A 16,929-nucleotide genomic window follows, 5' to 3' on the forward strand; every position below is an offset into this window, starting at 1 on the left:
CTTGGTTCTCAATGAACACCCCAGTGCTCTCATCTTTTCATTCTTTCATTTATCGCATAAATATAAATTTGAATGGGCACTGCTGTAGGTGCTGGGGATACAGCAGTGAAGAAGACAAACACAGCCATTATTCTCATGGAGCTCATAGGCTAGGAGGAAATATGGACATGCAACTATTTATAATGACAATCTTTGAGTAGAATGGCAAGGGGTGCTATGATAGTATCTAGCAGAGAGATCTAGTCAGGGCTAGAAATAAGGGAAAAGTTCCTGAAAAAAAGCTATGCCTCAGCTGAGTCCAGAAGGATTTGATGGGACCTGGCTAAGTGAAAAGAGGAAAAAAGACTCTTCCATGCAGAAGAAACAGTATGGGTGAAGTTCTACAAGTTTGAGGAGATCATAGCATCTTTGAAGAACAGAAAGAAGCTCAATACAACAGGATGACCAGATACAAAAGCGAGAGATGAGACATGAAGCTGAAGAGGTAAGTATGAGCCTTATTGCAGTGGACATGGAAAGCCAGAAATCTTAACTCCAAATAGGTGATACCTTATCCAAATTGCTATTTATGAAAACTACTCAGTTTGATGTGTAAAATGATTTGGAGCACACAGATATTGGAGCTAGGGAGTCCAAATTAAGAGAAAAGGGATGATTCTGGCAGTGGGAGTAGAGCAATATAGATGTAAAAGATGGGAGAACCTTAGGAATCAAGGGTGACTTTCAGGTTTCTCTACCTAGGTGGAAACCTATAGAGATGGAAACCTTCAGAAGAAACAGGTTTGGGGGAATCTCCTGGGTCTGAGGTACCTGTGAGATGGCTAAGTGGAACCATCCAGTAGGTTGCTGGATATGTGTCTGGAATATAGGCACATAGATGGTAATTTATTAGCTGGGAGGTTACAAGACTGCCCAAAGTAAGCATGTAGAATAAGGGCAGAGGACCCAAGATACAGCTCCACCCCGAAACTCAATCCACTTGTGTCCTTCCTGGCTCCTTCCCTTTCTTCACACCCTTCTCAGTGTTATAATACTGTTATCTGCCTGGCTTTGAGACTCACCATTATTTAAGTACTATTGTCAATGCTCATACACTAACCACGACACCCCTTGATATCACATGATGGTCTCTATTAAGCCAGATTTTGCCATGTCTCACACTACAGTAATCTGGATGGGTGGAAACCTTCCATGGGAGCAGGTTTCCAGTGAAGTTAAATGTCCTAGCCATGGATCTGTTCCCTTCTCATCCCCCTGCCTTTGATATCCCAGTGTGCCTTAGAACAATTCCTGCTTAATGATGTACATCAGGAAAGCAAGGATGATATAACAATATAAGAACAAATTTTGAAAGAGCTATTACACGAGGTAAGCAAATAAAATAAACTAATTAAAAGGGGTCATAAAACTTCCTACGGACCACATAATTTCATCATTTATTAAAGATTCACCAAACATATATTATGCACCAACTATATGCTAGCCCATGTATTAGGCTCTGGAGATAAAGAAATGTGATGTCTTAAAAAGCAGCTAAATTAGTTTTCACTTGGGCAGCCTAGCTAAAGTCAAAGTTAATTGTCCTTACATAGATATCTAAGCCAGAGGTCTATAAGTGAGGTTGACAATTGCGTACATAGCCCAGGGTGTGCACAAGACAATCCTCTGGAATATGGGAAGAAAATATTACAATGATTATTTATATTTGTTTTTATGTTATTCTTTTTAATTTCCATTTTGGAGTATGTTTTATAAAGTAAATAACATTCATACAAATGTACATGATGTGTATAATTTATAAATAAACATACATATATTAGGGATTCATGTTTAAAAATATTTTATAAAGTTTGCCGTATTAAAAAAAAATGGTTTAAATGCTTCAAACCATTGAAAATATATTCAGTTATTCCCAGATTATACCAAGGGTAATTTTTCTAGAAAACATATATACCTCAATTATGTGGAAGCATGATACCAGCAACCCCCAAACCCAAGGACAACAGAAACTATGAAATAATCTCAAACTTCTAAGTACCTAAAATAAACTTTATAACCTTCACAAAGCTCAAACACAAAAGTCATGGAATTTCTCAAATCCTACTCACTCTTTTTTGAACATACAGCTCTAAACAAACTTTATTTTCTATTGTTTTAGCTCACAGTATATTAGAAGGAGAAAATGTAGAAAGCAGAGCCTTTGAGAAAAAGAGATTAGCTAAGGGAGCTATTAGGTCAGACAAAATGACAGCAGGAGAAATGATAGCTGACACACAAGGAAGTTACAGGAAAATAAATACATCATAACAGTGCCTTTGTGAATTCAGCTCAGTGAAACAGTAACTTCCTAATGAGGGCTTGAGTCATTAAGGAAAGATTCAGTTTCATTAGTGCTGTATTCTGTTTTTAAGGGAGGCAGGTCAGTATATTTTTGCATTTTAGGGTAAATTCCACCCAAAATGTTCAAATTAAAAATGCTACTATTTGAAAGGGTAAATTTCACAGAATAACAATGTTATAGCTGCAAGGGAAATTAGCAATCATGATTCTAGGCCCTTTTTTTTTAAAAAAACTGTATTTCCCCACCTTCTAGTGCTCTGTTCATAGAGAAGTCAAGTGGACACGTTTCTGGCATCCCTTTCTGATTTCAAATAGAGCATTTCCTCCTTTGTTTCCCTAATATATTGGTCCTTCTCTTAAATTTTTAACCAAGGAACTGGTTCTTCACTTGTTAAAAGTTTGAAAACCACCCAACTTATCCAATGCCTTCATTTGACGTATGAAGAAATATAAACACATATGAAGTTCATTCATTAGGTTCAACAAATGTGTATTGAGTGTTTACTTTGTGTCAAATCATACGCTGGGCACTAAGATTTCAAAAACAGATGAAATACAATTTTAGTCTTCTGGGAGCTCATAGTGTTGATGGGGACAGGAAAGGGTAGCAGAGTGGGAGGAGGACATTCACATTAATAATTATAGTACTACAGGAACACAAAGGAAGTAGCACCTAACTCTACTCAGGCGTAGGTGGGGAGAGTCAGGGGATGTTTCAGAAAGATGATAACAAAGCTGAGTGCTTATGATGAGTAAAAATTGCCCGTCAAAGAGGTTAGGGAATTCCAAACAGAAGGGCTAATACTTGCAAAGGCACAGAAGTGTGAAAGCCCCAGAGAAGTTAAATGACTTGGCAAAGGTCACTTAGTCGGCTAAATAGAGTCAGCACCAGAAGCCTAAGTTTCTTGACATTCAAGCTTCTTTCTCCAGTTATCTGTATAATGGATGCAAATGAATCCATCATTTCTAAGCTATGGCAAGTGAGGGCATACCTGATGCTATATTTAGGAGTTCCAAAGATTTTCTATTGTGGATATGTGACCAGAATGTTGGGCACAAAATCTGTTGATGAATTAGCTTGACTTGCCCTTCCCCTCCGAGCTCTCAGTGCCCCATTCTGTTGTCTGGCTCCTCTGGCCTGGGGCACTGGCCTTCAGCATCTTTCCTTGCTGTTACTGTGCTTCCCTGTTTGTATTTTGAAGGAAGCTAGGGACATGTTAAGGCCTACAGTAGCACATGTCAGATAAGAACAACATGAGTGAAGACAAACGAAAATGGACGTAGCTTATGCAATAGACAATAAACGGACATTTTTTTGATACATAGAGCATGAACCTTGATATACCAGGAGAATAAGTGGTGTGGGAAAGTAGTAAATACAAAAATCTCTTGAAAATGATGAGTGATCTGCTGAAATATCAATTGGAAATACCTCAGCATGATTAATGTAAGAAAGATGTTTAAAACAAAATAGAAGATGAGGATTCTTTTATCACTATGACTCCTAAACTCGTTTAGACTCTTATGTAAAAAGATAGGAGTTTTTAACTCTGAAATTTAAACTAAATTTTGTATTAAGAAAACCTGTATTAAATTTAAAATGAGGGGTTGTAGCTAATTTATAATGTTCACCCAATCCTGGGACCTTTAGTCAACACTAGGGAAAGGCAAAGTTTTCATGAATATTGTCCCACCTCCCATTATTCTGCACTCCCGATTTTAAACAAGCCCTGTCCCCCAGGCACCTGGAGCTCCATACTTTCTCTTGCTACCTCAGATTCCCTACTTTAGACTCTGCACAAACCTTTGCCAAGTTTTATAGGGAAAGAATTTGATTTAACACCTTAAGCAAAAAGATATGTTCAACTCCAAATCTTTCTAACCATAGGGACAATGATTCTGTTCCTGTGTTCACAGCCCAAAATTATTTTACCCAGACTCATAAGGGGGCATGATGAAGTTGTTTATTCCTGCTTTTCTGTTTGGGTGGCAGGGTGTTGGAGTTAATCCCAACCTGGAAGCCATCTCAGGAAGGGCAGGAAGCAAATTGTGGTGGATGCAGAGCATGGGTACGATGTAGCATTTAGAAGAAACAGATTTTATGCACATATAGCAATAATATTGATCTTAAAAACATTGCATTTAGTGAAAAGAGAAAGAAACAAAATAATTTTAGTGCAACACCAATTGATGATTAAGAATATGTGCATGCACTACAACAGAACACATTTTATATGAACACACACAAGCAAAAAGAACATACATAATTTGGGGGTTGGAAGAAAAAGGTTAAGCAGAATGGGCAGCAGAGCACAAATAAATACAGTCAATCCTCATTATTTACAGATTCCATATTTATTTGTAACCCCAAAATCAATACTTGTGGAGCTTTTGCAGACATGTGCAGAGCAGTAAAAAATTTGAGTCATCTAACATGCATGTTACCAGCTGAGATAAAACAATGTGAAGCTCTGCCTTCTTGTTTCAGCTTTCATATGGTGAATGTTTCCTCTTGGCAGTATATATGGTGCCATCTTTTTGTATTTTTGCGCTTTTTGTGAGTGACTTCTCTGTTTAAAATGCTCCCCATCCCACCCCAAGGATAGTGCTGAAATGCTGTCTAGTGTTCCTAAGCATAAAAAGGCTGTAATGTGCCTTATGGAGAAAATACCTGTGCTACATAAGCTTCATTCAGGCAGGGATTAGCATGCTGTGCTAACGAGTCAACAATATATACTCAATACAGTGTCTCTAAATGGAAACACACATAGAATGAGGTTATGTGTTAATTGGTTGACGAAAACGCTGTGATGAAGAGAACATCCTGGATTATCCGGATAGGCCCTAAATACAAAGACAAGTGCCCTGAAAAGAGAAACACAAAAGACAGACAGACAGAGGAGAAGATGATGTGAAGACAGAGTGAGGTGGCCACAAGCCAAGGAAGTCAGCAACCATAAGAAGTTAGAAGAGACATGCAATAGATTCTTCCCTAAAGCCTCCAAAGGAAGTACAGCCCTGTGGACACCATGATTTCAGATTTCTGGCCTCCAGAACTATGAGAGAATACATTTCCATTGTTTTAAGCTACCAAGTTTGCAATAATTTGTACGGCAGCCACAGGAAACCAATACAACTGCCTTTAGGTGAAATTGAGACTGCTTAGGCCCAGTGCGCTACTGTTAATTGTTTAAGTTTTGTTGTTCCCTGAGTGGCAAAGGGAAAAGCAATCCACTCTGAATCTATGAAACTACACAACCCTTTCATAAAGGCCTTTTTCCAGGCAGACTTACATCCAGCCCAAATACCTCTATGGAGTATGGGGTACAGCCCATCTCTTAGCTTTAATAATATTGACTATCATGTACAAAGCCCTTTAGAATTTGCACATTCTTTACCATTCATTCCTTAATTTGATCCTTAGGATAACTCTGCATGATAGGTATTGAATGTACTGAGAGAGGTAATGTGGAGGACACATAAGTAGGAAATTGAAAAGCTAGGATTCTAACCAAGACCTACATCTAATTATTCATCAGACAGGCCATTTGTTAGGTCCAAGCAACACAGAACTCATTTGTTCAATTGCAATGTGCCAGCGGCTCTGCTGGATGCTGGAATAAAATGGAAGCACAGCAGATGTATTCTGGCCCTCAAAAAGTTTAGAGTTTTGGGGCAGACAGACATTAATCAAGTAATCACACATGAATTTATATGTTCAAATAATGGTTAGTGATGAAAAATCATGGAGTGCTGTTAGAGCATGTAAGAGGGGTATAGAATTATTCCCTACTCTAGGGGAATATATAGTAGAGTATGGGAAAGGATCAAGTTAAGAGAAGATTAGAATATAATGTGACATATACTAGGAGGTAGGAATTGTGTCTTGTGAGAACACCTTAGAAGAGGCGACACAGAATGCAATCTTGAAGAGAGGAGTTTGAGGAGTGAAATGAGTTTGGAGAAGACACCGGATGAGAAGGCGTTGACCGTAGGAAGAAGGAGCGGAAGGACAAAGGAAGCAGCAAGTACTAAGATGTCGGAAAAGGTGGAGACTGGAACTTTCAGACAACTCCAAATTTCATGACTGATGCATTGTATTTCTTACAGCGTATATGTCTACATCAAAATAGGATCTCATTTATACATTGCAGGAGTTTTAATTCATTTCAGAATTCTATTAGAGGGCTTTCTATACTAAAATTTTTGCTCCCTAACAATGAGACTGTTCATTCAATTTCCCCCAAGTATTCAGACAAAAAGTCCATTTAAAGTATTCCCAAGATGCTATTGGCTATATGGTATTAGCAAAAATCCACCTGAAAGCAGCCAAAATATGCTCAAAAAGCTCCCGTGTATTTACACCACGAACTGCACCATCAGTATTAGAATAACATTGCCCCACTTTGCTTGTCCCATAGTGTTACTGGGGTGTGACATTGGCTACAGTCCCTGGGTCACATCTGCCTATTTTTATCCTACACTCTACCCTTTAGGCTCCCAAGAGCACAGAAGCTATCCTGGATCTCTCTGTAATCAAGAAGTTGGTTTTTGGAAAGTCCACTAATGAATCAAATTTAATTTCTTAAACAAAAGAGAGGCAATGGTACTTATGAAGGTGTATGATTATTAAATTACATCAAAACAGTAGAAAATATCTAAACCATGTAAAACACTAATGCCAATAAAGACAAGGCTGAGGAAACCATTACAAAACGAAGCCATGCTTTTCAAAACTGCTGGAATGACTTCTGAATATTCCTGTTTGGTCTGCACCAGGCCCACGGTGCTCTTCTCTCCGAGACTTGCTGCCGGACATGGACTGTGATCATCCAGCATTACTCACACTAAATCTCTTTTGAAACCAGAAAGAACCAACTTCAATTATCACCCAGATTTTTTTCCCTGATAAATCAATGCTTGCAGAGGGTCTAGGATTTTCTTAGCATATTTTTTTCTTTTTCAAAACATTTTGGAAATTGAGTATAACTCCCAAAGTAAGCATAATACCTTAAAAACCCAGTTATGGAAGATTCTTCAGTAACTCAAATTATAAATTCTGATTTTCCTTCAGTATAAGGAACATAAATCACTCTGCCTCTTTGAGTCTGCTGAAGTCATGCTTTCCAGGATTCAGTGGTTCTTAATTCTAGGAGTCCCTCTCTCGGATCAGGGCAGACAATATGGTAAGGGGGCATGAAAGGGGTTTTGATTAACTAGAAAATGCTAAACTTTAATGAAAGAGAAAGCTGAAACCCTGTAGCAAAACAATCAGCAGTTTGAAATGTTTCCCTAGTACCCTTTGGCCCAAGCCAAAAGATACATAAGAGTTTGTCATTTTGAATCAGATGAAATGAAGGTTATTCATTTTTTAAGTCTCTGATGAGTTTAAGACCATTCTCTTGATTTAAAATTCCTCCAAAAAGTAATCAACTTTTTACTTACAAGAATCTTGCTTCTGGAATTACGGATGGTAACAGAAGCTTGACTAATTAATATATTGATAAAAATGTTTACCTGCCCATGTGTACATGGTTTCAGCAGAGGCCTGATGGTATTTTCAAAGTACTGAATAAAATATATAGTTTCTTATAGCTTTAAATATAGTTTCAAATATTTTGTTTCCCTAGACATTTTAGTGTATATCTATCATATAAAAAGTAGTGTACTTATTAAACTTTTAAAAATCTATATTTCAAAAAATCAACTTTAAAGTTAGTTAGCTTTTGTGGGTTTTTTTTTCTTTCTTTTTTTTTTTTTTTGATGGTTTGGGATGAGTTATTTCACTGAAATATCAAGCCAGTAAGTAATCAATTGTTCATGCAATCAAGTTATATCAACTATATTACATAAATTATAACACAACATGTACAAATTTATATTTGTGAAAATGACCCAGTCAACTAAAAAAAATTGAATATGAAAAACTTATTTAGACCATGTTCCTTTTAGTATTTTACAAATTGCAATGCAAATTTAGTAATTTAGAACTTTGAGAGATTATTTTTTCCACTGTCACTCAGTGTTTATATTATGCACATACAACTATATGCTATGAAAGGAATTTCCCAATATTATTAAGTGAAAGGAAACATCAATACTGAAGGCCAGGAAATGTAATTTTCCATAAAATAATACTTTACACTTAAAACTTCCTATGCCAGAGATATTAGTAAGCATCTACCCTGTGGAATCCCTTCTCTTGAGTGTTGGCTGAAACTGTTGACTTTCTTCTAATTAATAGAATAAGGCAAAAGTGGTGGGATGTCACTTCCATGATAGGTAACAAAAGCCTGTCAACTTTACCTTGGTGGCACCTTCTTTTTTAAAAAATTTTTTAAAAATCTTTATCAAAAAAATATTTAAAAAAAATTTTTCCAGGCAAAATAAAACAAAGGAATAGGAAAAACAAATATCCTGAAATAATGTCATTGCTTCCAGTATGCTCCTACTATACCACAAGAAAATTAACAAACCATAGTCACTCCTGAGCATTCCCATACCATTAAGATTACCCTCAATATCTTATCTGTTCTTATTAAATTATCATTCCCCCTTCACTAACTGCTATCTATCTCTAGGTCCCCTATATTCTACAATAAGAGTGCACATTAGTGGTAACATACAATGTCTCTCCTTTTGCATCTGACTTATTTCACTCAACATTATGCCCTCAATGTTCATCCATGTTGTTGTATGCTTCATGACCTCGTTCCTTCTCACTGCTGCATAGTATTCCACTGTATATATATACCCATGTATGTAGCACCTTCTTTCTTGCTGTCACTCCCTGTCTCTTGTCCTATGGAAAGAACTGAGGGCAGCCTTCAGTCAACATTCCTTGTGGAAGAGAATTCTGCCAAAAAAGCCACAGGAGTAAGTTTGGAGGCAAATCCTTTTCTAGTCAAGCCTTCAGATGAGACCGTAGCCCTGACTGACCCATTGATTGAAGCCTGCAAGCAACCCTGGAACAGAGAACCCCAGCTAAGCCTCGCCCAAATAATAAATGCATGTTCTTTAAAGATACTAAGTTTGGGGTAACTTGTTACTCAGCAGTACTCAACTAATATAATAATTTAGCCAGTTTTTCTCTTTCTAAATCCACAGAGAACACTAGAATACCATTCAGAAATATAAAAAGAGAGCTTAAGTCTTGGCAGTTGCCTTAGTGCCCAGCACTTAGGCTGAAATTTCAGGAACCGAGGAACATTGTTCCTTTGTGTCTCAAACCTAATTAAACAAGGAGTTGTCTTTCAGTCAAAGAGTGAAAGTGTGCCTACTCATAGATTCTGAATTTTTTCCATTATGCCAGTGGGTAAATAAGTGAATTACTCTACCCACATAATGCATCAGATTAGCTGCTATTTTTAAATTGAGATGATTAAATATGTGATAAAACACAGGGATCACAAATGTTCAGTTTAACTTCTGACAAAACAAGCTGTAGAATATTTCCGTCACTCCAGAAAATTTCTTCTTACCTTTTTCCTGTCATTAGACAGTCCTACACCTCCCCCACAGTTCTAATTTCTGTGAACATATATTAGTTTTGCCTTCATCTAGATTTCATACAAATGGACTTAAAAGTATGCATCCTTTTGTGTCTGGCTTACTTAAATTAACATGATATTTTTATATTCATCCATGTTGATATACGTATCAATAGTTTCTTTTTTACTGCTGAGTATTATTTCATTATGTGGATATGGCACCATTTGTTTATCCATTCACTTGCTGATGGACATTTGAGTTATTTGAAGTTTGGCCTATTATTAATAAATTTACTCTGAACATTTGAGTTATGTCGTTTTGTAAATTTATGTTTTTATTTCTCTTGGTCAAATAACTGGGAGTGAGATGACCTTGCTGGTCAATTAAGTATATATCGTGTACTTTATGAGAAATTGCCAAAGGGCTCTTGCTTTGTAATATTTTATCATTTCTACTGCAACATTCTACAATTCGACTAGAAATGTATGAGAGTTTCAGTTTTTAACATCATCAATAACATTTAGTCTTGTCAGTCCTTTTTGTGTTCTGTTTTAGTCATTGCAGTGGGTAAATGCAGTATCGCTTTGTGATGTTAATTTGCATTTCGCTGAGAAATGATGACTTTGTGCATCTTTTCATGTGTTTATTGACCATTCATATATCATCTTTGGTGAAGTATCTGAGTAAGTATTTTGCTAGTTTGTTTATTTTTTTATCCTGAGTTGCTTATCTTTTTACTGTCATTTTTATGTATGCACTGGATTCAAGCCTTTTGTTAAATATATGTGTTGTGAATATTTTTTCCCAGGCAATGACTTGTCTTTTCACAATCTCAATGGAGTCTTTGATGAGCCAAAATTTTTCATTTTGATAATATCTAATTTATCTTTTTTTTTTTTTTCAATTTTATGCTCTGTGGATTGTCGCCTGTCCAAGAAATCTTTTGTCCACTTGGAGACCATGAAGATTGCCTTCAGTGTTTTCTTTGCAAAGCTTTATGGCTCTGAGTCTACATTTAGGCCTATAATCGATCTAAAATTATTTCTGTGTGTTTAGTCAGTGAGAGATCTAGATTTACCGTTTTCATATAGACATCCAGTTGTTCCAGCACAATTTGTTGAAAAGAATTTTCTTTCCATTCTTTCAGTTGATTTGCCAATTTTGTAAAAAGCCAAATGACCATAAATCTATGGGACTATTTCTGGACTCTCTATTCTATGCCATCAATTTACTTTCCTGTCTTTGCTTGGATACCACACTGTAGCTGTAATTTCACAGTAAGTCTTAAAATCATATAATGTAAGTCCTTCAACTATGTTCTTCTATTTACAAATTGGTTTGGCTGTTTAAAATCTTCCAAAGTTTCACATAAATTTAAGATTTATCTTGTCTATTTCTTGAAAATAGACTGTTGAACTCTGATAAGGACTACATTAAATCTATAAATTAGTTTAGGAAGAATGGATATCAATACTAAGGATCTCAATCAATAATAATGATACATCTCTCCACTTATTTAAGTTTTTTTTAAGATCAGCAATGCTTATAATTTTGAATGTAAAGGCCATGAACACTTTTTGCTGGATTTATCCCAAAGTGTTTTTGCCAAGAATTGGAAAGGATCTGAGATTTTAGCCTATCTGCAAGCTAAAATGTTAGCCTGCCATAATTTCATGGATGCTGGCAGAAGATATGACTCTTGATAAAACAAAACAAAGCAAAAAAACAAACAAACAAACAAAAGGATAGTTTATTACTCACAATAATACCAGTAGTTAGAGTACCAGCAATTGCACTACCTTTCCAAGCCCCAGTTCCCACGGTGATTCAAAGAAGCGTGTCATACCTGAACAAGCTTAGGGACCCCAAAATTTTATAAGCTCTGAATTCTTTAGGAAGTCACTCTCTACCTTCTAGTGCTTTTTGCTACACAAACATCCTTGAAAAGATAGTCCAGAACAGAGGAACAGAAGCTGTCAGTGCCTGCACTCCTAAGATATGCAGAAATCTGAGCTGTATGGAGAATTGTTTCCCAGAAACGTTACGCTTTTTTATGTTATTATAAATGAATTTTTTAATTTCAATTTCCAAGCTTCATTAATACTATATGGGTATATAATTAATTTATGTATATTAAAAGGTAATAAAATGATGACCAAAATTATCTAAACTACTTAAAAATTATGCAACACACTCCTGAAAAACCATTAGATAAAAGAGGAAATCAAAAGTGAAGTGATACACTTACGGTGGCATGAAAGCAAAGTACACGCTACAGCAACTGGCACCATAGCTAGACAGGCATTTAGAAAGTTTGTTCCCTTCTTGGACCAAATATTGACTGAAAGGAGTGTAACCAAGGAGGATTGTGCTTCGAAAATCTCAAGTTATTCACTGTTGGATGGGGATCTAAAGGAAATGGTGGAGATATTAAACAAATTAGTCTGAAAGCTGGAGAAAAAGTTCTTCTCCCAGAATACGGAGGCACCAGAGTAGTTCTAGATGACATGGATTATTTCTTATTTAGAGATGCTGACATTCTTGGGAAGTACATAGACTGAAATAAATCACTACTGAACTGGCATCACATGAAGCTGCCCATTCCACTGAAGTTCTGAAATCTTCCATCATGTAAATATTTTCTGCATCTCTTTTGTAGTAAACTAATGATATCCAGTATCTCTAAAATTTAGTTTCACTGTACTGATATAAACATTCCCAAATAAAAATATGTAAATGAAAATGTAAAATGATGCACTTGCTAGCATACAGAATAGAAAAGACAGCAAAAGCTGTACTCAGAGGAAAATATATAGCTGTAAATGCCTTTATTATTAATCTGAAAAGAAAGCTGGAAAACAAGAAATAGTATTCATATTTAGAAACTTTTAGAAAGAGGTCAAAATATATTTTAAACTGTCAAGTTCAGGGACTTAAATAATGTTGGAAAGAGTGGACTAATGATTAAAAAAAGAGGTAAAAATAGTAATTAAATGTAATGTTGGATCTTGAGAAGATATGTAAAACAATTCAGCTCAATGTTTGATTGATTAAGGATAAAATAGGAAAAAAAATAATATATACAAGACTAAGAATGAGAAAGGAATCAGAAAGACCTTTATAGGCAATTTAAAATAATTATGAGACTGGCTATGCAATTTCATGATGATGAATTTGTAAAGCTAGAGGAAATGTATGATTTCGTGGCAAAATATAAATTACTAAAATTTACACAAGAGTGGAAAAATTGATCATACCAGTTATCATAGAAGAACAAGGAAAGATAATTTAAGGACTACCATTGAAAACGGCACCAGGGTTACATGGGTTTATAGCTGACTTTCATCTAACCTTCAAAGAACATAAATTAAATGCCATTTACACTATTCTAGACTAGAGGAAAATATGTAAAACTCCCTTATTCATTTTTCAAAAGTTGAAACATTAACTACAAAACCTAGTAAATACAAAATAAAAACATAATGTTATAAATAAATCTTATTTATAGTCATAGATTAAAGTTTGAAATGAAGTAGTATCCAAGAGAATCCACCTGTTGCAAAATAAATAAATAAATAAATAAATAAATAAATAAATAAATACATGATAAAACAAGATTTATCCCAGTAATGAGAGGGGGATAAAATATTGGAAAATCTATCAAATCAAAATAATGTATCAAATAGTTTAAACAGAAATACCACATTATCATCTCAAATAATGCTATAAAAGCACTTGAAAAAATTAGTCATACCTATAAAAGAACTAAGGAACAGGAATTGTGGAAATACCTAAATATAATAGCCTCTCTATTGAAAATCAAGAGCAAATATTATTCTTAAATGCCTAACATTACATTCAGTTTAATAAAATATATTAAATAATGTTATCATATACTATGACATATTGTCCTGAAAGTGTAGTAAACATAACATAAATGAAAATTAAATGATCAGCATAAATACGGGGAGGTAGGTAATGGTGGCTAAAACCCTTTTTGCTACAGTTGGATTATATAACTAGAACCATAAGACTAGTGAAAAAAAATCATAATGGTAATGTGGCTAAATATAAAATATATATTAAATTCTTTAAATCAGTCACATATTTCTAAACTGGCAATAAGAAAATAGGAATGGAAATGAAGTAATTACTCCTTTCCCAATAGTGGCAAAGATTATAAAATACGTGAAAATAAATTTAAGAAGCAAAATACATGACCTATATGAATAAAAGTGTAAAATCCTACTAAGAGACATAAAAAGATCTGAATAAATGGAAAGATAGGCTATGTTCTTAGAAGAAAAGTCTTAATATTATAAAATGGCATTTCTCTCAAATGTAATTTATACATTTAATATTATTCCTACTAGAGTACCAGTTATATTTTCTTGTTTTCCCTTTATTATTAAATCAAATAATCTTAAAATTTATGTGGAAGAATAAATATCTGAGAATAGCTGCATCCATCCCACCCTACCCCCAAATGTATGAAAAAAGAACATTGAGGGTAATGTGCTTTACAAGATATCAGAAATTTCTATATAATCATAGAAATCAATCAATAAGGTACTGACCTAGGAATAAAAAAAGAGATCAGGAGAACAGACCCAGAAATAATATATAAACAAATGTATGACAAAGATTTTATTTTAATTTATTGAAGATAGGATAATGTATTTAATAAGTGATGCTGATATAATAAATTATCTATCTGGAAAATAATAAAGTTTTAAAGCTTTTTTAAAACCATATGCAAAATAAATTCAGTCAGATTTAAGAATCAAGTGTAAAAAATAAAACAATAGAAATCTTTGCAAGAAATGAGGCAATTATGTATATAATGTACAGGTGGGGCTAAACTTCTTACCAAGACAGAAAAACTAGAGATACATAGTTGGAGAAGAGACTTATCATAGGTTGAATCATGTCCTCCAAAAAGGCATACTGAAGTCCTAGCTTTCTGATTGTGACCTTATTTGGAAACAGGGTCATTGCAGATGGAATTAGTTAAATTAATATGAGGCCATATTGTAGAGGGTGAGCTTCTAATCCAGTATGACTGATGTTCTTATAAGAGAAGAAGGGACAGACACAGGAGAGAACTGAAGTGCTGCAGCTGCGAGCCAAGGAATACCAAGGATGGCTGGCAAACTCCAGAAGCTAGAAGAAGCAAGGAAAGATTCTCCCCTGCAGTTTTCAGAGGGAGCATGGCCCTGCCAACACCTTAATTTCAGACTCTAGTCTCCAGAAATGTGAGAGAATAAATTTCTGTTGTTTTAAGCCACCCAGCTTGTGGTACTTTGTTATAGCAGCTTTATGAAACTAAGACTGTTGCAGAGGATGCTACACATTACAATGCTGGTGGTTATAGGAGAAAATAATGTTTCTTAAAAAGTAATCTGGCAACTATTTTTAAAAAATGAGAGGATACATTAAACCTTCTAACCAGGGCAACCCTTAGGAATCTCTCCCATGGAATATAATTCCTCATAGGTGAGGATACATGTACAGTGCTATTTATGGCAGTACTGGGCTTAGTGAAAAGAACTGAAAATAATGTGAATGCTTATCATTAAGGGAGTAGTTTCATATATTTTATAGATAAAGATGCAGATGTACTTGTAGATATAGGCATAAAGATAAATTTAAATATGACTATATGTACACAAAAATTGAGAAACCTGGACTCTGGTACTACATAGGTTACTCTGGGGGGTGGGACAGAAAGTAATTTTGTTGAGGGAGGGGGAAAGGAGAGAAAAGGAAAAAAGAACAAGACTGCACGTTCACACACAAGCACACTGTGAGAATTACAAATCATGCATATACATATCTCACTTATTTGTGTGTTCTGTAAATGTCAAATATTAAAAACCAAAACTAGTTATTTCTAAAATAATGGTGATCTTTAACACTTAAGGGGCTTTTCCTTTGTGACAGGTCTATATGCTTAGCTCGTTATCAGCACCAACTCACGGAAGGGACTGCCTATGTAAATTTTATTCTTGAGCTTATTTCTCAGCTCTCTTCTTCACTTTGGCTGCTGAAATCTAGTGGAATATTACTTCATTTATCATTCATTTATTCACCTGACACTGGCTGGATAACATTGATTACATGCTTAGCATGGCAGATGAACAGCATTTGTTTGCACTTTATCTTCAGCTGCATTAAACTGGTTAATCTTAGCCTTCAAATACATTCTTTTCCTCATAAACCTTCATTCATCACACCTCGAGTCAGTTATCTTTGCTAGCGAGAAATGCATAAGATATGTATGTGTGTGTGTGTATATATATATACACGCACACACATACCACACACACATATACATACATGGAAAGCCACTAGAGTATGACTAAGCAATTAGAATACTTTGGTACTCTAAATCAAACCAAGATATAGAACTGTATATGTCTGTCCAAAGAGTGTGCTGGGGTGGAAATATCACAGGACTAGTTCTCGAGATCTACATACTGTTATTCTGGTTTTGCTTTGAACTTGCTCTTATGTCTTTGGGCAACTCACATGACTTTACTATGCAAGAGAATAGTGTGGTTCCAGTAGATGATCTTTAAGATGTCTATCTACAGGATTTCTTAATTTATAACTTCTATTCACAGCTATTCAGAATTGGAAATCTATGTTCTTTTCTAACTTAATCCTCCAATTTTTAACATAGGGTATATGTGCATTTTAGCATGTATTAGTTCTCTATTGTGGCATAACAAATTATGCCCCAAATAACATTTATTATCTCACAGTTTCTATAAGTCTGTAATCCAGGCCCTGGTTGGCTGGGCCCACTGGCTCTGAATCTCTCAAAGGGGTGTCATCTAGGGGTTCAACTGGGAGGGACCCACTTCCTATCTCACTCATGAGCTTGCTGACAGAGTTCGGTTCCTTGTACATTTTTGGGCTAAAGTGCCAGCACCTCACGAGATGTTAGCCACAGGTCTTACTCTAGTTTTTCCATCAGTTTCTGAGAGAAGGATGTTAGGATTCACTGCTGTCAGAGACAATCCTCCTTGGGCATCTTGCTCTCCTACACATCTTGCTGCAAAGCCCTGACTGCTCTTTTACCTGGGCCATTTC

At 35.3% G+C, this 16,929-nt stretch overlaps 1 pseudogene; it reads left to right on the top strand.

The window, feature by feature from the left end:
- The first annotated feature begins 463 nt into the window (after positions 1-463).
- LOC119535355 lies at positions 464-12,392 on the top strand (annotated as a pseudogene).
- The last annotated feature ends 4,537 nt before the right edge of the window (positions 12,393-16,929 follow it).

This window comes from Choloepus didactylus, chromosome 5 (assembly GCF_015220235.1).
Source record: "Choloepus didactylus isolate mChoDid1 chromosome 5, mChoDid1.pri, whole genome shotgun sequence".
In the NCBI taxonomy this organism is placed as follows: domain Eukaryota; kingdom Metazoa; phylum Chordata; class Mammalia; order Pilosa; family Megalonychidae; genus Choloepus; species Choloepus didactylus.